General features: G+C 42.1%; 1 long non-coding RNA gene across 2 annotated transcripts in view; it reads right to left on the reverse strand.

The window, feature by feature from the left end:
• The window catches only part of LOC143435728 (uncharacterized), a 147,237-nt gene that overhangs the window by 28,752 nt on the left and 91,528 nt on the right, over positions 1-26,957 (reverse strand). The window contains exon 4 of one of the 2 annotated variants that reach the window (XR_013106186.1): positions 23,015-23,325. The exons of the other annotated variant lie outside the window; for it this stretch is intronic. This is a non-coding gene — a long non-coding RNA (uncharacterized LOC143435728). Of the gene's footprint in view, positions 1-23,014; positions 23,326-26,957 lie in introns of those variants that run through there. 2 annotated transcript variants of the gene reach the window in all.

Here is a 26,957-nt window from a genome sequence, read left to right on the forward strand (position 1 = left end):
TCCTTGCTATACAGAAGCCTTTTAGCTCCATGAGGTCCCAGTTATTAATTGCTGTTCTTAGTACCTGTGCTACCAATGCCCAATCAGAAAGCCCTTTCCTGTGTCATGAATTCAAGGCTATTTCCCACCTTCTCTTCTATAATATTCAGAATATCAGGCATTATGTTGTGGTCCTTGATCCATTTGACATTGAGTGTTGTGCAGGGCTATTGGACATGTTCAACTATTATCAGAGAAATTTCTTCTTGTAGGGAAGGGAGTTAACACAGCAAACCCACATCTGGACAACATGCAGAGAGTGAGAGATGTTGGAGCATCAGTCCTACATGGGACTGTACAGACCTTCTCCTCTTAAGGCCCAGAGATCTATACAGAAGAGGAGGCAGAAAGATGGTAAGAGTCTGAGGTGATGGATGATGCTAAGGAGACACTGTCTTGTAGAAACAACAGAAGTGAGACACTAATGAACTCACAAAGACAGTGGCAGCACACATGAGACCCAGACTGGTGCAAGTCAGATGGGATCCAAGCTTGGATGGGAAAGGAGAAAGGGACAGGGTCTTAGCCAGCCAAGAAGCTATCTGCAATTGGTGCATACTGGCAATTGGTGCAATTGGTGCATAATGGAGTATCACAGGGTGGGGTGTGGGAGGAGCTTGGGGTGAGGGTGGGGCAGGGCTTAGGTCGACCACACCCCAGGGTAAGTCCCATGCCCAGGAGTAGTCTGCCAACATGAATGAACTTGGTGGTATTTTTGTGTACTTTCTGTTTTTTCCTGCCCCCCCCCCCATTGGTCTTTTGCCTATGTGTTTTTATGAAGGTTTTTTTTTTTGTTTCTTGATTTGTTTTTTTATTTTTGTTCTGGTTTCTTTCTCTGTTTTAGAGAGAGAGAGAGAGAGGGAGAGAGAGAGACTGAGAGAAAGTTGAGTGGATGGGGAAGCGGAGAGGATCTGGAAGAAGTTGGGAGAAGCAAAAACATAGTCAAGGTACACTGAATGAAAAACTTTTTTTTAAAGAGAGAAATAGGTCTCCTTTGCATGGCAAAGTCAGGGAATATCACAGAGCTGGAGTGCAGAGGCAGGGACAAGGGCAGGACCTGCAGTCATTGATCCCGCTGGCCTGCAGCTTCTGCACACCCCTCCATTCTTCCTTTCACTCATGGAAGAGCATGTTTCTATCAGGGCCGCCTTCTATCCTTTCTATCCTCCCATTGCCCATGGTTACTGTGTGTTCTGGCAGCTTCTGAAGTGAGGAGAGGAAGTCCTTGGTCAGTTGTGACAGCCACTCTGCAACAGGGAAATGTGTAGTCCCCAAGAGAAGAGTCAGCTACAGAGAGAACTCAGCTCTCAGGTCTGGTCACAGAAAGTCAGAGAGGAAAGTCAAAGCTAGAAGGACAAGAGAGACTCGGTTAACATTTCAAAGTGCAAATCCTATATTCAATCCCATCACCTTTTAAAATTAATTAATCAATTAATTTTATTATTAAATTCCATTTAAAATTAGTTAACTAATTTTGCTGCATCTACTTTCTTCCCCCTCTACCTATTCTAGAACTCAACTCCTTTTCTCTTTTATATGATGGTTCATTTAGGCCTGTCCTTCTGTGTCTAAAAGCCTGGAGCCGAGTGCATTTTCACTGCTTCTCCTTACAAGTTGGAAGATAAATGATGAACTAATATCACATAAGGAATCCGCAGACTGGATGCAGAACTTGGAGTGACTTATCCTAAGAATGCTGATGCTTTCAAAGAACAGTTTTAAGGGGCAAAAGACTTGATTTTGAAATAACCAAGTTCTAAAGGGGAAACTTCAGAGTGTTTGGGGGTTATCCAATGTTTATAGAGCGTCAGGTATGAGCCAGTCAGTGTCTGCAAAGGCAACATTGAAGTGGAAACTTCTGGATTCTTTGGAAAGTCAGTTATGTCAAATGATGTTTTGCTGGGGCACACAGATGAGGGCATGTTTTGCTAAAGCAGATGCGTGAAATGACCCATGATGAATGAATATAAACATGACTCCAAAGATAGTGGGAGCTGGAGCACTGGTTTGCTTTGCTCTGCCTGGCTATTCTTTGCTAATAACACACATGTATTGGTTTGCCTTACATTGCATTGCTGAGCTCCGCTAGTGGTGATGCTGTAGAGAGAAAGTTCCTGGTGCCTCTTGCCTGCACATGCGACTATCTGTGGTTGGTGAGCCTTGTGATTTCTTATGAATTGAACTGCCCTTGCTGGCTCATGTGTGGTGACTGCCGAGTGGCCATAGTCTTCAGCTGTTGGTTTGTGTTTAGTGTTTGCTACTGGACTGAACTGCTGATATCCTGACAATGAAGATTGGACTCACCCCCCAAAGAATTGTTTCTAAAGAGGTCTTCTTTCCCCGTGTCCTAATAACTTTTCTTTTCCACTACCTCTGGTGGGTGGTGGGCTGGAGGAGAGATTGAACCCTTTTTAAAGTAGGTTGAGAAAAATGTATGCCATCACAACAATTCTGAAGGTAGTATTTTTATGTGGTATTCCTTGTGTGAAATTCATTTGTTTTATTCCACTTAAGCTATTATTGGTTTTATGAGTATATTTTTACCTATTAAGCAGATTATCAGTTGACAACACTATGTATGGGATACTCAATAAAACAGGCAGTGGATTTCTTAGAAATAAGTCTTATAGGCCCAAGAGACAATGAGAGACAATATATTTGAAGCCTTAAAGGAAATAAAAATGCCAAAGAGGAAATAAGCTTTTCATGCTAAGATGAGTCAACAAACAGAAAGAGAAAAATGCTAGTGACATGAAGTCAGTCATAAAAAGAGCACACTCTCAAAATCAGAATACTGTAAAATTGTAATGATGTTGGACCCACTAATCACTACACAAAGATTAAAAGGCAAAATTAAATATAATGTAGCTGCAATAATTTGTTAAGAATATGCATTATGAAAAGATACAACTTGCAACTAAAAAAACCAAACCATGAGAGTACAGTAAACATATAGATACTTTTTCCTTTGTTGTTGTTACAGGGTGAGATAATGAACTTAGAGGTTCCTGCATGCCAAGCAGACACTTTGTAACAAAACTTCACTGCCAGCCCCTGCTGAGCTTTTTGTGGGGTCAAAGAGACCAGGTTTTGTTTTTTCATTTTTTTTTTTAAATCAGCTTTAACTAGCCTTCTGTAGCCACCAGATGTTTCCTGCCAGTCTCATTTCCTTGCTGCTGTTTCGAAAGCCTGACAATGGCAACTGAGGAAAGGGTTTCTTTTGTCTCACCGTTTGAAGGGAGACAGTCTGCCACAACAAGCGGGACTCTGGCTCTGGCAGTAGGCCCATGAGAAGGCTGATCTTCATTGTCTCCATTGACAGGAAGTAGAGGGAGATGAATGCCTGTGTTCTGCTCACCTTCTCCTTTTAAAATTTCTTATTCATTTAGATCCCAGTTCATGGGATAATGTCGCCCAAATTTTGGTGTATCTTCCTTCCTCAGTTAAACGTCTTTGGAAATACTTTTAACAGATAAGCCTAAGGGTGTGTCTCTAGGTGACCCAGTCAAGTTGAGGACAGAAATTAGCCACCTCAGGTTCACCCTTTGTCAACTCAATAGCTCACAGTTTAATAGTCTGAACATTATTCAAAAGTCTAGTGGTAGAAGTCTCTTCAGAGACTCAAGACAATCTTAACTCTATGAAACTGGAAAACAGGTTTTTATTTCCAGTATACAATGGCACAGGTTAAACAATCTCATTACAAAGGGTGGAATGGGGCCATAGGCAGAAAAGACCAGACCAATGTAATATTAAACCCATTAGGTTCAAATACCAAACCACATAGTTCCACTTCTGTCATGATGTGGACATGGGTTCATGATGCACCATTGAACAGGCTTGGGTAGCCCTGGCTCTATATCTCTTGGCCTAGCTCCACTCAGTGACTGCACCTTTCCTTGGCAGACAACCCATATTTCTGGTATCTCTAAATACACTTGTCTCCATGTTTGCAGAGTTCGTTCCCACAGCCTTAAGGGCTGTCCCATTTACACAGCATTTACCATTTTGCTGAGACATTAGTCACACCCTCACCTCCTGGACTCTTGCTGTCTCTGATTATTGTGGAATCATTAACCTTGGCAGAGAGTACATTCCTTGAAGGAGGAACATGAAAATATGCACATTAATATACAAACAAGCCTTACACCCACAGCAACCATCAATACTGGTAGAGGCCCATACCCTGCTGGCTCTGTTCCAGGGGCAGGAGCCATGTTATTCCATCCCTTACATGGCCAGGTGGGACTTAACAGGAAGGCATATGAAGTAAGAAGCTCCATATCCTGACAGATCAGGACACAGAGTTTGGGCTAAAACTAGATAGTTTTTAAGTCTTTAAGGCCCACCCCCAGGGTCTCATGCTTGTTGTAGGTGCTATGTCTCAGAGGTTCCATAATCTCGTAAGCCAGCATCACCAGCTATGGATCAGGCGTTGAGACACATGAGCCTGTGTGTGGAGATACATTTCACATTTAAACCACTATGGGGAAGAAGATATTCATGTACAAAAATACACAGTCTGTCTTCTATACCCTGCTCTTGATTGATTTTATTTTTTTTTAATGATGCAGATTTCTGTGCATTTTGCCAAGTTCACAGACTTGTGTGTTTTCTACCATACGTTCATTTTTTGATTAGCCCTCAAATTCCCCATCTTTCCCCTTGTAGTCATCTCTTACCCTCATCTCTTAACATCAGTAACTACTCTGTTTCCCAGCCTTGTATATTTAAACCATTATAAAAAGGAAGCCATAAACATCCATGCTGGCTTCTTTTAATTTACAAAATGCATTAAAGCTTCATTCACGTTGTATTGCGGCTCACTGGTTGGTTGCTGTTTTCTTTCTTTAACTAAATTACATTCCATTGAATGTAGGCATCACAGTTAACTTATCTATTCAATAGAGAACTACTTTAGTGTTTACCGTTTGGAAGTGATTATAAAAATAAGGATTAAAAAGCTTACTAGTTATTTTCCTTGACCAATTTTTAAATTATTTTCCCTCAACTCTGCCTCCACTTTGGAAGTGGAAGTTATAAGTAGCAACATAGCCTGAAAACATAAAGTCAAATGGATGAAAATCCATCTATAAATTATTATCAATATAGTAAAAGCATGATGAACTACGTGACATGGCAAATATCAAGATAAAAGCTAGATATTTGTGCTAGGAAGGGCATGCTCAATAGAAGTAGGCATAAAAACAATTTCCCAATGCTGATATCGCTCTGTCATGACCTGAGCGATCATGGAAAGTATTTCCTTTTTAATAAAAAGATTTAAAAGATAAATTTGATTTTTTGCTTCCATGTGTGCATGTGTGTGTGTGTGTGTGTGTGTATAGACACATGAATTTGCAGGGCCCTTGGGCTCCAGAACAGGGCATCAGATTCCCCTGAAGCTGCAGTTACAGGCTGTTTTGAACTGTCTTACATGAGCACATAGAACCTAACCCTGGTCCTCTGTGCAAACAGCACATCCCCTAACCCCTGAGACCTCTCTCTAGCCCCTGAAGGTGTGTACTTTATATACCCCTGGACATGTTTAGAATCACATAAAATTAAATAAATAAAACAAAATAAAACGAACCCACAAACCTTAAGAAGCCAGTTTTTTTTTTTTTTTTAAATATATATGTTGTTTTACTTTAAATACTCATATACTACTTTGTGGTCAAGAAGCACAAACATTTTTTTAAATAGATGGAAACATTAGAATTTTTAAGAATGTTGGGCTTACTTCACCAAGCTTCACACATTTCAGCGGCTCTCTTGAATACACAAAGAGCTCATAAGAGAATCTTCCTTCTGTGTCAAAATGTCAGAGAAACTGATAAATACCTGAGCTCAACTTATTTTTTTTTAGGTCCAGTGCAGTTGGGTATGTATCATTTGGAAAATGTCCTGGATATCACACATATTGTGTTTGTGCTATTTTCGAATCACAGACCCTACAAAGAAAACCCCTGCATAGGAGAAAATAGTAAATCTTCCCTCATAGGACCAGTTTAGTGTCTGTGAGCCACGTTTGTAACACTAACAAGCCAGTGGTGCTCCCCACTCTGTATTTGTACTGTTCACAACTAACTTTTCTTTCTACCAAGTGTCTACCAGATTTCTAGCTTTTCAATAAAGAGGCTTTTTGGCTTGGAATGGTCTTCCTCCCAATGGTTCCTCTGGTAGCTTGTGTTTTTAAACTTGGGTGTCATCCTCTTAGAAAAACCATGCCTCACTATCTGCTTGTGCTGGCTAGTTTTATGTCAACTTGATATAAGCTGTAGTTATCAGATAGGAGGAATCCCAACTGAGAAAATACCTCCCATGATTGGGCTGTTGGCAAACCTGTAGGTCATTTTCTTAATTAGTGATTGGTGTAGCAAGGTCCAGCCCATTGTGAGTGGTACCATTCTGGACTCGTAGTCCTGGGTTCTACAAGAAAGCAGACTGAGCAAGTCAGTAAGCAGTACTCCTCACGGGCTCTGCATCAGCTCCTGCCTCCAGGTTCCTGTCCTGTTTGAATTCCTGTCCTGACTTCCCTTCAGTGATGGACAGTGACGTGAGAAAAGAAGTCAAAGGAACACTTTCCTCCCCAACTTGCTTTCGGTCATGGTGCTTTATTAAAGCAATAGAAATCTAACAAAGATAGAAATTCTTACCAGGATCATGGGGTATTGGTGTGACAGACCTGACTGTTGTTTTGGGGAGGATTGTGGAAGGACTTTGGAACTTTGGACTAGAAAAGCTATTGAGTGTTAAAAGCTTAGTGAGCTGTTCTGTGGGAGTGTGTAAGCAGGAGTGTTGAGAGATGCTCATGATAGTGATCTGGCTTGATCAGTTCCAGAGAGAAGTTGAGAGTCACTCAAAGTCTCTACGGAGTGTGTTGACTATTTGGGTTAAATTGTGATTCTTGTAAAGAACCAGCTGCGATGAACAAGATACCAGAGCCACTAAAGTGAAACCTTTGCCTTGCTGGTTAGCAATTGATGCTGGTTAGCTGGAGTGAAGAAATTATTGGTAGTTAAGAAGAGACCAGCATCACTGAGATGAAGTCTGGGAAACATTTCCTCAGAGCTCTATCGCAGAGGCAGCCAAAGTTGTATCTCATGCTGGCAGCTGGTAGTACAAGAATCACCCAGGTAGTACTGGGTTTGAAAGCATGAAGGGGTCATGGAGGACAGCTGAGGCTTCACAATGTGCAGGAGGGCTGGAGTCCTGGAAGAGAGTCTATGAGAGGCTACTGGCGAAAGTGCAGCCCAGTTGCAGTAGGATATAACAAATATTTTGGAGATGCCTATACCATGGGACAACCACCAAGAACAGCAGCAGTGGTGGAGTTGAGCTGGCTGGAACCTAGAAGGCAAGTTGTGTGTGATGCAGAGGATGGAGCTGGACAAGTTACTCCAGCCCTTTGGAGGAGTCTAGGAGATCATGTAGGAATCCCAGACATGGATATTGGGTTATTCGCACACTGTTGGAGTTTTGTTTTGCCTTATTCAGACTGTGACTGTGCCTGCTTTTTCCTTCTTGAAACAAGAATATATAACTTATTTTCGATTTTATAGGAGCCCACGGTTGAGTAACTGTTGATTTTAAAAGAGACTTTGGATTTGAGAAGAGACTGAAATCTTTAAGTGTTTGAATTTGTAAGACCATTGGGACTTTTTAAGTTTGTAAAATGTTTCCTATTGTGGTGCTTAGATTGATGTGTGATCTCCGGGATAAACAAGAAAGAAAAGATGGTGGCTTAACAGTGGTGGTGGTGGTGGTGGTGGTGGTGGTGGTGGTGGTGGTGGTGGTGGTGGTGATGGTGCATGCGTGTGCGTGTGCATGTGCATGTGTGATGTTGACAAATAAACCCTTTCCTCCCCCAACTTGTTTTTGATCATGGTGTTTCATCACAGCAACAGAAACCCTACTAAGACACCAGGCTAAAGCAGTTTCCAAGTTACTCTCTGTTACATCCTGCAGAGCGCGTAGTAGTAGCTGTCATTTCCTTATTCATGTACTGACAATATGTTACCCAGCTCAGCTCAGCTCAGCCCACTTCAGTGTGGACATCCTGTCACTTAGCACAAAATGGCCAAGCAACATTTTGGCAGTTTTTTTGTTTTACAAGAAATGATTAATAAAATAGTCATCATCCTTTGAAAAACTTATTGGGAATAATCATGATTCTGGTTGGTATCCATAAGATACCTTAGAAAGGGATAGATATTTGCACATTTAAAAACTTATTTAGTTTTTATTTGTGTGTGTGTGCACACACGTGTGTGTATATACGAATGTGTGTGTGTGTGCGCATGTGTGTGTGCATGTGTGTGAGTGCAGGGACCTGTGGAGGCCGGAAGAAAACATTGGATGCTTTGGGACCTGGAGTTGTAGGTGGTTGCGAGCTACCTGATGCTGGTGTGAACTGAACTTGGGTTCTCTATAAGAATAGCAACCGCTGAGCCATGTCTTCAGGCTCTATTTCTATATTCTATTTTTGCTTGTTTGTTTTAAAGATTTATTTATTATATGTTTGTTCATACACTGTTGCTATCTACAGACACACCAGAAGAGGGCATCGGATCCCATTACAGATGGTTGTGAGCCACCCTGTGGTTGCTGAGAATAGAACTCAGGACCTCAGGAAGAGTAGTTGGTGCTCTTAACCACTGAGCCATCTCTCCAGCCTTCTATTTCTACATTCTTTAGGAAAAATTTTTAATCAAGAACTTTTTTTTTTTTTGTAGTTGAATGGTTTTTCAGGGAAAGTTGAGCTTTTTCATGAAAACACACCTAAAACGAAGCGCTTTGATACGGTCATTCCATAAGATGAGACTCCACGAGACAGAGATAGAAAAAAACCAATGTTGCTTTCTGCTGTTGAATATACCATGGGGCGATGTTATGGGAGGATGAGTGGAGCAGGTCATAAGCCCAGGAGACAGAGTTTCTGCCTGTGATTGATAACAGCAGATACGGGAGAGGATGACTAGGAAGCCCTGAATGTCTTTGAGCCACTGATGTGTAGGGCTTCTACTTAGCAAGATCTGAGCAAGGAACAGGAAGAGGAGACATGGAGAGGCCCAGCTGCAGCTGAACACAGGTTTGGAGCTCAGCTGCTGCATGTAGACAAGACTGAAAGGTCTGAGCCTCCTAGTCTCCAGGGGAAGTAGGAGTGTGGCGGTCTCTGAAGTCTCCAGATGGCATGTTTCCATGGAGAGGGTTGGATAATGGTGACACCTGAAGGGATAGGAAGGTGTGGAGGGTCTGTAAAGAGAGAGCCAAGCTGCAGAGACTCAAAAGAGCATCTAAGACAGCAGAGGAAGAGGGTGTGGTAGGTGACACCAGGTGCCGGCAAGTGCTCAGACTGGAAACCAGTCCCCTGAGTTGCCAGTTTGTGGTCACCACTAACCTTTAAAAGACATAGTGTCAGAGGCACCAGTGAGCATAGGAAACAGAACTTAGAAAGCAGTGGGCTGAAGAGAAAAAAAGGATGAGAAATAAATAGAATCCGTCTATATTAGGACATGGGAGCCAGTGTAGTCCACTGATGCCTTCTACCAAGCATTATGCGTGCGATGGCGATGGCATTTTATTGTGACCTTGGGTTCAACTAGGATAAGCCTTGAAGACACATCTAGACAAGTCAGAGTCTTTCTGTGCAACATGAGTATAATTGGTCTTTTAAGTCAAGATTTCCAACCTCTTTCTTTCTTTCTTTCTTTCTTTCTTTCTTTCTTTCTTTCTTTTTTTTTTTCCAAGGATCTAACTTTCCAAGTTGCTTGAGCTTCTCGATTAGGAACCATAGATAAAATTATTCCTTTTCACATGAAAAGTACATTTCAGTCCAATGTCCCTCTAGAAAAAAAGTCAATGCATTAAAAATATAAATCATAACTGGAAGTTGAATAGACAGAGTTTCCCGCCCCCCCCCCCCCAAGAATTCAGTTTTGGAATATAAATGATGAAAATAAAAAGATATACACTGTTTAACTGTCCTTGGGGCATTCATTTCAGGATTCCAAATCCTTGAAACACAATTTTTATTACAGTGTACCCTTTCAGTGGCTGAATGTATTTGTCGGACACTCTTTTACTAGTGACTCTCGTGTTTGAAGACTAGAGCACTTTCTTGTCTTGAGTGTTCCATTAATTAGGATTTTGTACAACATATATGTATATACATATCACACACATATATAGGTTATTTTTTTGCAAAGGATCATGACCTTGTGGTCCCTGTTGAATAGAGAAACAATTCTTATTTTACTTGTGGGAAGCCCATTTCCTTTGCTTCAGGAATTTCACTCCGAACTTTCGAGTTCTTGCCCACAGCTTTTGCTAAGTAAGAACGTCCCAGCGCTCCAGCTTCCGAAAGGTACCCCTTCTGAAGGAGAAAAATCTAGATAGCTGAGAGCAGTCAGCTCGGCTCATTATGTGCAGTTGATGGGTGTGAAACTGGGGCTTTCAGTGTTTACAGTAAGGTGCGACGTGGGCAGATGACGCTTCCTCCAATCAAACTTCCTCCAGCCACTAAGTCTGAGCAGCCTTGCACCACTCTGGGCATTTGGGCTTATTTCACAGTTGCCACAGGCACTGTGAACCCTCCAGGTTTTTTTTTTCTCTATATAATAGGAAGCCATGACCCACACCTAAGAAGATGCCTACCTGTGACTCCCACCAGATCCCTCCTGCCTTTCTGCCACAGCCTGTTTATGGAGAGCAGCAGCAGCAGCAGCCGTCTGTTTGGGAACCTGCAGCCCTGTACTTCCGATGAGTGACCAAGATGCCTGGCTGTGTGCTGACTCATTCAAGAAGAGCTTTAGAGAGCTGCTGGGGTGTGGGTGGTAGAGCGGGCTGTGGTTGATTTTCCAGCATGCTATAGAGAAGCAAAGGATGGAAGTGGCAAGAGACAAAGTCAAAACACTGTTACCGTACAGCTCAGAATAGAGCCAGTCATTTCCGTTCTAGGCCTATCTTTTTGATACCCTAGTCATCAGTTTCTGTATCGGGCAAAATTTTAGGAACACCGATACACGCATAGTCTTCTTTGCTGAGCACTTAAAACAATGGCCTGGGTGTTTTCCTAAATGTCGTTCACGAATTGTTCTTGTCTTGGTCATCTTCTGAGGCATTTGTTACCATCTACTAACATGGCCATATTTCACTCAGGGGCAGCTGCAGCTTGGGGACATGAAATAAATTATCTTGAAGATAATGAATAAAATCAGATATGACTGAAATCTATGGTCTTAACCCATGGAAGTTGTAGTGCCATTTAAATAGAGCTAAGTGGACTCTATTTGGTTCTAGGTCTACCTCTATATGACTTATATTTTACACAACACACACACACACACACACACACACACACACACACTAAAGATAAAATAGAAAAGTCTGCCCATTTGATAAGATGTACACTAAATTGGGATTAAATTAGAACTATGGAGAGTTGTTCCCTTTCCCCCTGTACCTAATTCCTACAAATGTTTAAAGCCTGCTTAAGGACATCAAAAAGTGTCTCTTGGGTCAGCAGGCAGAAGGCAGATACGTTTGGGTGACTAAAGCCTGGGCTGGGCTTGGCTTAAGACCCAAAGACTCTTTAGAACATAGCCCAAGAGACAGTGGTGGGGCCACTAAAAAAATCAATGGTTAAGAAGGAATTAACTGGGGTATGTATGTGTGTCTGTGAATTACTTCAGACATGCATGACAGCGTCTGCAAAGCCTTTTGCCAACCCACTCTCAGGGTACCTTTTCCCCATGAACCCACCGCCCTTCATAACATGAAGGGTAAGGCAATTAGGTGCAGAAGACTCATGTCCTAAGTGTCATCTCTGTGATCTCAGAACTGAAGTACCTTCTTGTTATCGATCTAATTTTATAACTGCCTAAATTATTAACTGACCTACTTTGGTTCCAACTGTTAGAAATCATCACCTCCTGGAATCAGAGGGCTTTTCTGGTCCATCTCCTTCCAGTATTGTTCATGAGCTTCAGGACTGGGCTTCTCTGACTGAAACAACCTTCTCTCAGGGACCACTTTCATTCTATGTCCTTCCAACATCAGAAAGCAGTAAATTTAAGTCCCCGATGTTCCTACTGTACTTTTCTCTGGGCCTTAAAGTCAGGTCTGTTTCTGTGATACTCACTTGCTGTCCACTAGACATGGCTTCTTTCCTATCACCCAACTTCTGGGAAGAATTCAAGCTATCGATGGATTTAATGTCCTTGTATGTTAACAGAATAGGGGTGTCTACTTTCTTCATGAAAATCCTTGCCTGTGCTTGTAGGAATACAGGCCTAGGCTTCAGCTCTCCCAGATCATCAGGGACTCAAGGCAGGCACTAATGCTGCTGACTTCTGGCATCTTCTGCTAAATTAAACTTCCAGTAGGTTCTGATTGCTATCCTGACCACGGATAGCATTAAAGTCCATTGTAGTTTCTCTCTTGTTCTGAGGTCAAAGGTAAAAAGATTTTCAAACATCTGTGTCCTCCCAGCTCCTGCAAAGAGTTCAACGCTCAACCCACCCATTTCACTCGGAGGCTCAAACGTGGTTTGAGTTAAGTAAGTAGTCAAGTTGGTGGCTTAGTTAATTTTCCTATAGCTGTATTGCTCTTGACAACATGAACTGAAGGATGGCAGGAAGGGTTAATATTTCCAGGTGGGTAATGGTAACAGGAGCCTGTGACAGATGGTCACATGGTGTCTGCAGCCAAGAAGCAGAGATTAATGAATGCCTGTGTCCAGCTAGCTTTCCCTTTTTCATTTGGTTCACAAAATTGTGTTGCCTGTTTTTTTAATTTATTTATTTATTTATTTATTTATTATTTTTAAAAACTTTTTTATTGGATATTTTCTTTCTTTACATTTCAAATGTTATCCCCTTTCCTGGTCTCCCTCCCCCCCCCCCCAGAAACCTCCTATCTCATCCCCCCTCCCTCACACATCCTCCCACTCCTGAATCCCCACCCTTGCATTTCCCTACACTGGGGCATTGAGCCTTCCCAGAACCAAGGGCCTGTCCTCCCATTGATGCCTGACAAGGCCATCCTCTCCTACATATGCTGCTGGAGCCATGGGTCCCTCCATGTGAACTCTTTGGTTGGTGGTTCAGTCTCTGGGGTTTCTGGGGGTTCTGGTTGGTTGATATTGTTGTTCTTCCTATGGAGTTGGAAACCCCTTCAGCTCCTTTGGTCCTTTCTATAACTCCTCCATTTGGAGACCCCATTGGGGACCCTGTACTTAGTCCAATGGTTGGCTGCAAGCATCCACCTCTGTATTTGTCAGGCTCTGGCAGAGCCTTTCAGGAGACAGCTATATCAGGCTCCTGTCAGCATGTACTTCTTGGCATCCACAATAGTGTCTGCATTTGGTGACTGTATATGGGATGGATCTCCAGGTGAGGAGGTCTCTGGATGGCCTTTCCTTCAGTCTCTGCTCTATACTTTCTTTCTGTATTTGCTCCCATGAGTATTTTGTTCCCCCTTAAGGTGGTTTCCTCACTTCAATTAACCTCATTGAAATAATCCCCGGGCAGCCAGATCCTGTCAAACTGACAACCAACACAAACAGATGACAAACCAGCCATTTGTCTCCCTGAAACATAGTTGACAGGAATAAAGATTTGCCCAAATACACATGCTTTACATGGCACACAGTCAGTCTCTTACTGAGAAGGGGCTGGTGGATAGACAGTCCTCGGTAAATGTGGAGTGAATTAAAGAACATAAGGAGAGTTCAGCATGCCTTCACTTTCCCCAGGAAGGGGGACACTTACTAGCTTTCCACCTATGCTATGGCAGAACTTTCTATGCTTTTTCTTTTTTCTAAAACAAAGGGGCTGACCACCACACAGATGGTCTAGAAAACAGAAGTAGCTGGCTTTTCATAACATGGCTCTTTCTTTTGTCTATTTCTAAGTGGAAACTGGTCAAAGCATATAGAACATTGAATGTGGATTTCTGAGACATACCTTCGAATATGTCCGTGACTTTGTGGTACTAGGCAAGCAACACTTTCCCTGGGACGCAGTGTCTTCATCTGGGAACAGCTATAGCAAAAGAACCCATGGAGCCTGAGCAAGCACACGCCAAAATATAGATAGAATAAAGTACTATTACAAAATTTGGCTTGATGTTATTGTTATTAAGTTTCCTCCCACTTCAGGGCTTCCAACTTCATGATACTTTGTGACAACTTGTTTCTGAAAGAATGAATGGGAGACTCACAATCTAGTTTTCCTAACCGCTGTCTAGTAAAGTAAGTAGGTGTTGTGTGATATTATTCCTAAGAAGTTGCGAACACCAGGCTACTCATTCCAGAAAAGGGACTGATGACAGAGCATAGAATAGACAGTACCAAAGTCTGACTTGGAGAGCCGGTACATTTTGTTTGTGTTACTTATAGAAATCTGGGTTATTTACAGGAGCAGAAATGACCCCAAGGTAGCTTCATCACCAAAGACCTAGCATGGGTGATGTTTGACCCAGCACGGGTGGTGTTTGGTATCAAACCTAGGACACATAGCTGACTGAGGCACCTATTTAACATGTCAAAGTGGACCTGACCACCAGGTTCTCTCGGCAACCCTCAGTCACTACCTGTTACAGGGTATGGTTGTCATACCTTGCTTCCTACCTTAAACTTCTCCAGATTAGGGCCTGGGCTGCTCTTTCTTATATAATTTAGTTATTTTGATTACTCAGCTCTTTTCCCTCTTTGGTCCACCATTATCATCCTGACATCGTGGTTTGGCTCTCCCCCCACTCATTTCTTCATATGACATAGCTCAAGGTCATGTCTACTCTAGACTCTCCCGGTCTCCGGCTATGCTCTGCCTTTTATCTACAATAAACCTTCCCTTCACCCATACCTAGGAGCAGTCATATCATTCAGTTTTAAATTTTTTCATTCAGGTGACAGCTCATAGAAACTGTGAATCTGGAGCACACTACATAGCTTGCTGGCAGCTCAACATGTAGGAGAGTGTCCTTTCCAGGCAGCACAGATGGTCTGATCATCTTCCAGGCAAGCTGGCTTGTGCAATCATCTTCTAGGCAGTTTGGCTAGTCTCTAGGCTACTGGGCTTATCTGAGAATGCTTCTAGCAGTCTTGTCCTTACCACCTATATACCTAGTGATTCTGGTTGGTTTTAGGGACTTCCTGAAGTTATTTTGAGTTTTTTACTTCCTGTCTCAATGAGATTCCCTGCAGGATGGAATGTCTTCCCTTCCCTTAGTGCACCTTATTGTTTTGCTGTACACACATTATTGACTGAATGTTCGTGGTTTAAAAACTCATAAGGTATAACATTATAACATTTAAAGCTAGGAAGTTGTTCTGATTACACAAAGTCATGAGGGTAGAATCCTGGTGGTGGTCTTAGTGTCTTCATAAGAAGGCAACACATCTGGGCACAGTGGCCTGGACTTCTAGTCCTAGTTATGTATGAACTTGGAAGAATGAGAATCATTTGACTCAAGAATTTTGGGTAAGCTTGAACAACCTGGAGCTACTTCAACTTTTAATAAAAACAAAATACAACACAACAAAACAACAGGAAAGACTAGAGTGCCCCCTGCAATTCAGGAAGAGGTCATGTGGGTACATGAAGATGTGACAGTTGTCTGCAAGCAAAGAGTTGAGGTCCTTGTTCTTTTGCTAGAGTACTCTGCTAGAGTATTGCACTCAAACTTCTCAGTAACAAAGTCTTGTTGGTTCTATCTTTCCATTCCGTGGTATTTTGTTACGGCAGCTTGTGCAGACAAACACGCTATCAACAAACTGTTGCAACCATTAAATACTGGATAAGCAAGCAACCAGAGACTTGATGTTAGGCTCATCTAAACTTAGAGGGCTCACGATGGAGAGTCATAATTGTCTTTCCAAATTTCTAATCTGCTCTCTATGTCAGGAGTTTACAGTGATGTGACCTACTATGTCGAAATGCTCAGTTCTGCTTATAAATAATAAAACAAAAACATAACTACCAATTGTTTTAAGCTTCAACACTACTTAAAAAATAATTCTGTTCTGTACTTTCGTGAGTCCTGGTAGGAGCTATGAAGTTCATTTGTAAGTACCATTTCTCAGCTCATTTAAAATTGTCAGCGAGGGGTGGCGAGAATGTACCGTTCGATCTCGTACATCCTTGTCTCTCCATCTCACTTAGTGAGTTTCACTAAATTGAAGGAAGAGAAGGAGGCGATGGTGACAGATTGATAAAATACCTGGAGCTCCATAGAGCTGAACAGTGGGGGAAAGACTCTGCATGTAACTGCATGAGCTTCTCAAAGTGGAGGTTAGATCAGACGCGTGTAACATTAGGCACATGAATTTGTTATTGTATATAATGATTTAATACTTTGTGTTGACTTGTTAGGGGGAACAGTAGTTGGCTACTGTTTTGTTGGCAAAATGATGCATATTATTATTTTTTAACTAAAGGATAATCTGTGTCTTCAGAGAAAAAGCTGGACGGACTTATCTATAACTTATATCTATAGATAGTCTATAGATATCATCAATGTGTAGTGTGCTCTTTATACATATGCCATCCATGTATAGTGTGTTCTTTCTTCAGATATCATCTCTGTGTAGTGTGCTCTCTATATAGGTATCATCCATGTGTAATATGCTTTCTCTCCTACTCTCTATTGTATAGAGTTTTAATGTTTGAGTTTTGCTTTATATATGCTTCTTTTCTAAGCCTTAATTTGTAAATCCATAGTTAGCACAAGAAGTCTTCCCATTTTATTATTTCATGGTCTAGCATTTTAGTTTCTCATGGAAGGAAATGGGACTGTTAGGGATTGTGACTCTGGTGAGTTAGTTTTCAGATAGAAGAAGCTAGATGGTTAAGTTCAAGGATAGATGGCAGAAGCCGGCCTGGGTGGGACAACTTGGTCTGGTATTTTTGCTGATATAACTATTTTTCCTCCATCCAGTTGAACACCATGCTGCCACCATATTCATACAGAGGTCAGAAACACAGAAGGAATGAATTCAGAACTTGCTGCCCATGTCAATCCTAATAGAAAACTCCCCAACACACCCTGACTCTTATGACCATCAATGCTATCCTGTAAGAAGACTTCATAACACATTGTGTGTTTCTGTTTATGTGCCTCTGAAGCTATAGGTTTTGGGGTGGCTTCTCTGTGGAAGCATCATCACCCCTTTCCCTTCGGAGAGCCCTGGCTAGCTCAGCCTTTTATAGTAAGATGTTAGCTGAGGCTGACAGAGAAAGTATTTCTTTCATTGTATGAATTTCTTACCATTTCCTTCCACATCACCCTCTAGTTTCTTTTATTGATGTCCACAGTTATTTCTTCCTCTCCTTTTGTTCTTTTCTTCTTCTTTGGAGTTTTCTCCAAGTTTGATACTGCACAGCATACCTTGGCTCACACTCTGGCTCTGGGCTGATGCAGAGTGGCATTTGGTTTAGCTATAACCCTGCCAGCATGAGGAACAGGTCAGACCCTTATTTTCTGATTGTCCCACTGCTCCTGAAATGATTTCAGATCTGTGCAGTAATAAGGTCCCTTCCCTATTTGTCCAGTTTACCTGGCTTCTCTCCTCGCCATCTCTCTGGCTTCTTCACTCTCTTCTTTTCCTTAGGTATCACTTTGCATTGAACAGAGTGGATCCATTAAGTAATGCTTCCCATCCTTAATTCAGGAATCTCATGAGTCTTGTATGGATTCCTAAAATTAATTCACATCTGCCTGTGGTTTTGATATGACCCAGAGCTTTGTGCTCTGGTCAGAGCTGAAATTCAGCCGTTGACTAAATCCTGATGAAGTGCAAGCTGGGATGTATGGAGGCAGGCACATGACTCACTCTTTCTTTCTTGAGCTTGGTTCTTGTGGAAGGATCCAGAAAACAGACATGCATGCAAATATGCATCAGAGTGGGTGGCAGTGAAACCTGGGAACATGGTCGACTGTTAGAGAGAAGGTGACGGCAAAACTCTGTGAGCAAGAGGCCTTTGAACAGAGGCTGAGTGGACTGGTAGGGGGCTATCTGGAGAACAGAACCTGAGGAGCTCTAAAGGAACAACAGGGTCTCCATGTTTATCCATGATGTTTGAAGATGACCAGAGAGTTAGCCGAGTTCTAAGGCAGGGGACTGTAAAAGTCAAGTGGCCCCCTAGCCTCTAAAAACACTGGGAAAACCAGACCCAGAAAAAATAAAATTTTAAAGTTAGTTATTCTTATGATAAGATTGTATTGTTGAAGACAACACAACATCTACCTGTGTTATTGAACATGGAGATGTCATGCAGGTGTCTAACAAGAAGCTTCACCTCAACTGACTAACATTCATGATACCTGACAATACTCTGCGCACTACCAGAAGAGCAAGATATTCGTCAGTATCATCCAACTACAAACCCGCGACAGTTACCTGCCTGCAAGATATACTAGTGCAATGCTGTCACAAATGTTATGGGGGCTACCAACTGTGGGGCTGATAGCTCGCGCGTGTGCAGGCATGGGTCCTGTTGGGCGGAGTTGTGGCTCCTGCGTGTCTGCTACGGCTCAGTCTGCTGGAACCATGGCTCAGAGTGGCAGAAGCATGGGAAATTGACCGAGTTCCTTCCACACAGCACTGGGCGGGTGCTGCAGGGCCCAGCCCGGGAGCAGAAAGTTTCAGCCTGATGTCCCGTGGGGGCAGGGCTCCGGAGGGGGATCTCCGGGCTCTTGTGGCTGACCTGGGGTCCTGTGGCCTTTGGGCTCCCAGATGCCACTGAGAGCTGCAGAAGAATGGGGACTGTGAGCATGCTGGTGGAACTGGCCTGCAGCCGAGAGAGATGAGAGGGAGAAAAGCCCCTCCCCCCCCCCCCCCAACAGCTCCCCACGGGTAGAGACTCTATGTTACCAGGACTCACTTGGCTGGCTCGGCTAGCTTGGATGAATTCGTGGCCTCCATGGTGGGAAGGTAGAGAAGTTCTCAGTGGGAGATTAGGCGGTGGTGGCAGCTCATAAGAGGCCTTCTCCACGGTTCCCCATGGCGGGCCCCCAAAGATACGAGGAAGTCCATAGTTTTATGAGCTTTATTGTCATGGCTGATGGTAGATGAATCTGGCTGTACCACCCTGATTCTCAGGGTAGACCTGAGTTAAATAGGGAGGGAGGAGGGTCTGAGAAGGAATACTTAATTGGCTACACCCTCTGGCCTTCAGGTATCTCATTAGTATGTAAATCTCTTGAGGCCCTGAGGCCTGTAGTCACGCCCTCTACCTGTGGAGGGGCTGGTAGGGGCGTTGCCCTATGTGACTGAAAGGCACGGATCAATGGAGGTCTTAGACCACATGTCAGGAGCCTGGGGTCTGGGAGCATGACGAAATGTATTCTGTCCTTGTAGGGTCTCTGGCTATCTCTAGCCAGTGCTCCACCAGAAACCAAGCTATCCTTTTCACTGTCCCACAACCAACCACCAGCCACTTTAAAAACAGACTTAAAGCACACTCCGTGAAATGGATCTCATGCTAGACACTGCTAACGTGGATAACAACTTGGAACTGGATAGGTAAAGGGCCCCAGGGGAATACATACTAGTATTATTCTGTTAAAGAAATATTGCAGTAAAAATAATTCTTAATGACATATTGCTATGTCAGCATATTAGCGTCTAAATCCCATATCATGCTGCTTCTTTAATAAAATGACTAGAAATTATAGCTTGACTTTTATATGCTTCTTGACTGGGGGAATAGGATTGACACCAGTCATTGAACACATGGGCTTCCCTCTGGGAACTGAGTAGCTGCAGGCATCCCGAGTGCCGTGAGATTGAATGAAATTACGAGTATAGAATTAACAACTAATAAGATATCAACCGGAATCATTGGTCCTAAGCACACTCGGATCACATGTTAGTTTTGCTTTACTGTAGTACCTACGCTCTAGCAGTGCACTACAAAGACAGGGCAGTACAGGGTCGAAGCATTTGGAGATTCACGTCTGGATCACAACATTTAGTTATAAGGTATCTTACTAAAATATTCTTATCCCCATCTTTAGCTAACCTCCTAGGGTATTTGTAGCAGCCTAGAAAACTCAACAACTCTAGACCTGGTCTTTTCCCATGGCAATAAGTCAGCTTCCCATGTTCTTGTGCTCTGATCTAGAACAACATGCAGAATTTAGAAGCTTGTCCTTTTTGATTGCATGCATGCTTCTGAAGAATGACTGTGGTACAGAACTTTATGACAACCACAAGAATGAAGTTCTGATATCATCTCAATCTGCCTCTTCACTTATGTGGTTGCTGTTGGCTCATCTTGACCCTGCAGAGTCAGGGTTCTAAGAAAAAGAGGAAGATGGCTTGCTCATAGACTCCACAGAAGTGGAGGAAAGAAACATTTTTCTTGAGTAATATAATCTGTATCATGCTTAACAAAGTTTCCATGGTTATTTTCAGAAGAATCTGTTGCTTGTCTTTAACTTTCCTGATTCCCCTGCCCCATGAAGATGTGAGTTAACTTCATGCTTGATTCCTTTCGCAGTGTTTCAGGTTCCTGTGTTGTAGGCCTGGGTGGGTCTTGGTCTAGCATTTGGCTGCTCTGTTAGCTGTGGGACTTTGAACTCCTGGCTTAATCTTCATAAACCCAGGTTTTCCTATTTGTAAACTAATAAAAAGGACATGTAACTCATGGGGCTGGTGACAGGAGTATGTGGGACGATTTTTCGAGGTACCTAATTTATTCTAGGTAAATTATAAGAGTAAGGAGTAGGACAGTGTGTGAGAAAGAAAACACAAATAGGCACAAACGTAAGATGCTAGAACAGGAAAGAGGAGTAGGGAAAATAGGAAATAAATGCTAAATGGCTAAAAAGAGGAACACTTCGCTGCAAAGAAGAGGCAAGGGCTCAGACTGAAGATAAGGGCTTACCAAGGACTTTGGCGTCAGAAGCAGCATTAGATTTCTTTTATTCTTATCTCTGGCATCTACTCTCTCCAGAAACTCTGTTTCGAGGTTACTATGAGAGGCAGACTCTCAAAGAAGTCAGTAAGATCATGGATACCTTGATACTTATTGGGGTAAGAGCAACAGATGTCTTTCTGATTTTTGACAAAATCATGTGGGGTTTTTAAAATTTATTTTTATTTACTTATTATTTTATTCTTTGTATTATTATCTTATTATTTATCTTATTATTTTATTACTCAAAACCATGTGGCTTTTAAAAATATTTATTATTATTATTATTATTTTTTTTTTTTTTTTTTTTTGAAACAGGTCCAGGAAAGCATTTGTCCAACAGAGATCTATGTTGTGAGAATCTAATTTTCCTTGTCTGGCTATTGTCCTGTAGTGTTTTGTCATTGTGATATCTTCAGTGTGGATTACTTCTTTGAGCTGTTGTAATAAAAATAATGCAGACTGGCTGATTTAACAAAGACCATTTACTCCTCTGGGTGGAGGCTGAACAGTCTCTGACTGAGGCATTGGCAAAGTCTGTTTCTGGTGAGATCCCTCTTGTTCCTAGGGCTTACATGGTAGAATGACTTGGTAACTCTGTGAAGTCCTTTCTGAAACGTCCCACTTATACAGGCTCCCCCTTACAATCTAATCAAATTGCCAAGGCCTCAGATCTAAATACCATCCTTTAGGAAGATAGGTTTCCAAATATGAATATGGTACATACATTCAGTTTTGGAGTTTTCATCCCATGCTACGTGTGACCTTTGCTTTGAGGTCTCTGGTGGGACACTAGCCCGCACATGTCAGGAGGAGGAGGCAGCCCACGTGTGCTCACACCATGGTGGGAAAATACAAGATGAAAAGGCCAGAGTTGTATTTGCTTTCCCTTTCTAGGATATGTCTCCAGTGGAAGTGTCTACCTCTCCCAGTTTCTTCCTCTTCCCAACAGTGTTAAGACAGAAGGCAACCTTTATACATGCTTTATACATGCTTTCTACAAGCTTTATACAGCTGTTTCCCCTGAATGTCAGCAGATGGTCAGGCATTCCTTTAGGCAGGGACCTATAGGAAAGACACAATATCCACTCTGTATGCAGTGGGAACTCTCTGGGTCCCAGTGTTATGGATGCACAGACAAAATAAGAATCTTTGCTTATGAGATCTTTTGTTTAGCATGATTACAGTCGTTCAAATACATCATTCCTGAAGTCAATAGCTTAAATCCATGCCATCTGTTGATCATTTCGCTTGATTCTCAGGCCGAGCGGGGAGTTTTCTGCTGGCTTTGGTGTCCCACAAGCTATTGTTGCAACAGAAAGACTTGCCTATGTCACCGGAGCAGGCTCACTCTTCTCGGATACATGCCGAGTTCTCACCAAGTCTAGAAGCTGCTGAGTCAAAGCACTGAGTGTAGTTTAACTTTTCTGTATAAGTAATTTTATTATACCAAGGCATCTTGGAAAAAAATCCCCAAAGACCCAACATGGCACTTGCTCTTTTAAATCAGTAATTCTCAGCCTTCCTAATGCTGTGACACTTTAATACAGTTCCTCATGCTGGGGTGACCTCCAGTCATAAAATTATTTTTGTTCCTACTTCATAATGGTAATGTTGCTACAGTTATGAATCATAATGTAAATCTTTGCATTTTCTGACAGTCTTAGGTGACCCCTGTAAAAAGATCATTTGACCCTCAAAGGAGTCGCATCCCCATGGCCTGAGAACCATTGCTTTAGGGGATGTGTGTTTGGACGCTCTAGGGGATGTTCAAGACTGTGTGTTTGGACACAGACAAAACTCACAGATTTTTAAATAACACTGATATTTTCATCTTACTATATATGATTTGTACAACTGTCACATATATGATGTATTACTATAGGAGTAAGCTTATGCAACTAAAAGTAAAGATATATGTGTTTTGTGCATGAGTGTTCCAATCCATATGCTAATCACAGTACAATATCAAAGAGCCACTGCGTCACTATTTTATGTTTTAAATCATCAATTCAATGTGACAGTTTAATGAGGAAAAGCAGTCCAGATTCTTCCAGAAAGAAGGGATGGATGGGGTGAATGTGTGCTGGGACATTGACGGGACAGATGTGTGCTGGGATATTGGGATGGGAGATATGTTATAGACATAACAACGTTTCGTCAGTAAACTCCATTTTATGTTAACATGCAGATCTCTGTAGGTTAAACCTCATAGGAAATTACCAGATGCCCCCTTTCATATTAGATACCAACTCCTGAGCATACCAGCTAGAACCTGCTTCTTAGGAGAATGTCTATCCAGCTGGGTTGTACTGAAGAAGCTCAAAGTTCCCAGCTTGGGTAGGCAGCTGTTTCACACCTGTCACGAAACAAACAAACAAACAAACAAACAAACAACAAACAATGTAGTTTTAAAGTTTTCACTCATAGTTTATTAGTCTGTAAACATATTTAGTGGCACTGAATTGCTAGAAGTTCCAAACACAGCACTTTGTGTTATGAATGGAGGCCAGTTTTCCTATTTAAAACCACAGAACAGGACACTTTAAGCACATAAGTATCCCCCTTCGAACAATATTTTGAGTGAATATGCTAAGGATGGGTTAGGAATTAGGAGAGGCTGGGATCTGTAGACGAAGGCGCCCACCCGGCACTCATTCACAAGCAGTTTCCCGCGTTTTCTTGTGTTGGGGTTGGGCTGTGAACAAAGCAGACAATTACTTTGTCCTTAGGAAGAGTGTCCTTGAAAGTGCATGAAGCACGAAGGAGAGGGATGCTTTACACTGCGTGCTGTAGAGGGGCTTTGGTGTCTGTGGGGACCTCGGGATGACTCTGTAGAGGGTCCTGGGAGGTGACAGTACATACACGGTGGCATCCTTCTCTCTGATCTAGCTCTAGCTTTTCCTGGTTGGCTACTTGCTGTTCATCTGCTGAGTTTCATCGTGTGTGTGTGTGTGTGTGTGTGTGTGTGTGTGTGTGTGTGTGTGTGTTTACTGTTTTATTCTGCTTTTCTTTGACCTGGAACATGGTAAGGATCTGGGCAAATGGATGGGTGCCTGACTGAATGTAGCAATGGAATGGATCCTATTTGGCAGTGTGTGTGTGTGTTTGTGTGTGTGTATGTGTGTGTGTGTGTGTGTGTGCAGGACCTTCAAGGCCGTAGGCTCATGCCCAATTGCCCTCTTCATTTCTGCTGTAAAGGAGAGTGAAACCTTCTCACCTGTGATGGATCTTTTGGAGAACATGAAGACAAATCTTTCCCTTCCGTGTTTTTCCTTCCTTTCCTCTGCCTCCTTCTCTCCCTCTCCCTTTTTTCCCTCCTCTTCCTCCCTTCTCTCTCTCCCTTCTTCCCTCCCTCCCTTCTTCCCTCCCTCCCTTCTTTCCTTCTTCCCTCCCTCTCTCCCTCCCTTTCTCTCTCTCTCTCTCTCTTTCTTTCTTTCTTTCTTTTTCTCTCATAAATGAGCCTTTCTTAAACTATTTCATAAACACAAAAATAAATCTCTTGAGTACAGTTTAAGGTAATTGTATAATTTTGGTAGTTTAGAAGAGAGAAGGGAGAGGCTTTTTTCTGAAGCATAGCTCTACTTTGAAACTTTAAAGAACCACTGTGAATGGGCCTTTTCTTCAATCAATTTCATCCAGTGACAGTAGTTTGTCTTGTGTGGGACAGTGTGGTCTGTACCCAACACCTTCCATTCTGTTTTTTTAAGTCTTTGCAGGGGAGGGTTGGGTGCTTTTTTTCCATTTCGTGGCTGTATAACACTTCTTGAAGACTAAATTATACCAACTTGCTGCTCCCCCCACTGTAAGCTACCCAAAGGTGTTATGAGAGTTACTTCTGAAAGATACAAATGTGTGCACAGGAAGTCCAGATAATTACCCATCCTCCCAGAAGAAGAGGCTGCAGGATTCTGCAGAATTTAGGGTAGCTGCTTGCAGAGAGAGAGAGAGAGAGAGAGAGAGAGAGAGAGTTGTGATTTTGTGTGGTAGAGAACGACGCAAGAGAAAGCAGGATATTTGGTAACAAGAATGAATGTTTGTCATAGGTGTTGCAAAGACCTAAGCCTACTAGAAGTATATGCCCCTTGGGGAAGACAGTTGGGATAATTAAAAGGACTGTTTTGTAACTTTATTTTCTAATCCTGGAATGAAATTCATGGGTGAGTATAATGTAACTATGCACATAGCTAAAAAAAATTAACCCAGGTCTCTTACGGGAAATGTAATATTAATCTTATCTCTCAATGCTAGGATAAAACCACATTAGGCATACTGAGGTGCTCCAATACTAGTACCTACTTTTATACATGTGTTGAACTTAAGAGGTTATGGTTTTCTCAGCGGAATGCTGGTCGACCATTTCTTTATATCTGGAATATGGAACTAAGAGCCTAAGAAACACGCTGTATGTTTTGCATCATGATGACCAAGGCAGCTGCATGCAGAAGACCAGAGACAGATAGGGATTGGGTTGAGGTTTCCGAGTTACTGTCCTAGTCCTGTGAAGAGACACCATGGTCAAGGCAACTCTTTTGAAAGAAAGCATTTAACTGAGTCTGGCTTACAATTCAGAGGTTTAGTCTGTTATCATCATGGTGGGAAGCATGGTGGCACACAGGCAGGTGCTGGAGAAATAGCGGAGAGTCCTATATCCTGATCTGCAGGCAGCAGGAAAGATAGACTGGGCCTGCCATGGACTTTTAAAACTTCAAAGCCCAACCCCAGTGACACACCCACTCCAACAAGGCCACACCTCTTTATCCTTTTAATCCTTTCAATAGTACCACTCCCAGGTGAATAAGTGATCAAATGTCTGAGCTTATGAGAGCCATTGTTATTTAAAGAGTGATGTTATGCAATCACCTCAAAGGACATAGCATGTCCTGACATGATGTTCTAAAATGGTGGAAAATTCTTTAAAGTGCTGAATAAACAAAATGCCCCCAATTTATATAGAAACACTGTTCGCCATCTTAGAAACATGTATTTACTATACATATATAAAATATATGTGCATGTATTATATGTGTGTGTACTATATATTATATGTGTGTGTACTATATAGTAAGATCAAGTCTATACAGTTAAACACATGATAGGTATACAGTTAAACACATGATAGGTAAACTTCAGTGGTCTTTGTCTATTTTTTATTATGGTCACCATGTCCATCACCACTCTGTCTGATGACATCACTTCCACCCTGACAGTACATCAGACTTATGCATTTTGTCACTACTTTCTGTGTGGCCCTTCAGCTGCTCCCTTAACTACCTCAGTTAATGCATCTTGTATCCTAATTTTCTTCTTTATTTCACCCTTGTCCTGGCTAGACACGAGACCCGCCTTCTATCTGTTGAGTCTGTAACTAGGCTGTTTTAACATGGTGTTTGAGGTAGCCATGTGGTCAGCACAGAGATGGAGACATGAGCTTTTGTGTCCTGGAATTTTGGGAAACACTGTCTACAATGAGTCAAGTGTTGAACTGTACATAAGAAGGTAAGAAAACGTCTTTGGATTGACATAGATTTGGACTCTCTAGCATCTAGGTAAGTGAATGGTTCATCTGGACCAACTCATCTGGTTGATTTGAGATTCTTTTTTTTTAGCATTCATTAGATCAGAAGTCTAATGAAATCATCAAGTTCTTTAGTGTTGCAGTTATTTGTACAAAGTTGACCATGTCATTATCCTATACTTCTATTTTATAACTGTGATTTTCCTCTTTTCTCCTCTTCTACTTATTTAAATCTCTGATGGTTTGCATATTTTATTTTATTTCTCAAGGATTCAGTTTATTTTAAGTGTCTTTAGAAGCCCGGTTGTTTTCTGATTCATTAGCCTTAGATACTGTCTGGAGCACTGCCTTTTCTTATATAGATTATAATGCATCAGGGATTAAGCCTGAGCTTCCAATACTAAGAGTGAGTCTAGATTTGAATTCTCTACTTCATGCTTCCTGTCTTCTGTTGTTTGTGTGTTGTGAGTCTG

Source organism: Arvicanthis niloticus, chromosome 22 (assembly GCF_011762505.2).
Source record: "Arvicanthis niloticus isolate mArvNil1 chromosome 22, mArvNil1.pat.X, whole genome shotgun sequence".
NCBI classification, from domain to species: Eukaryota; Metazoa; Chordata; class Mammalia; order Rodentia; family Muridae; genus Arvicanthis; species Arvicanthis niloticus.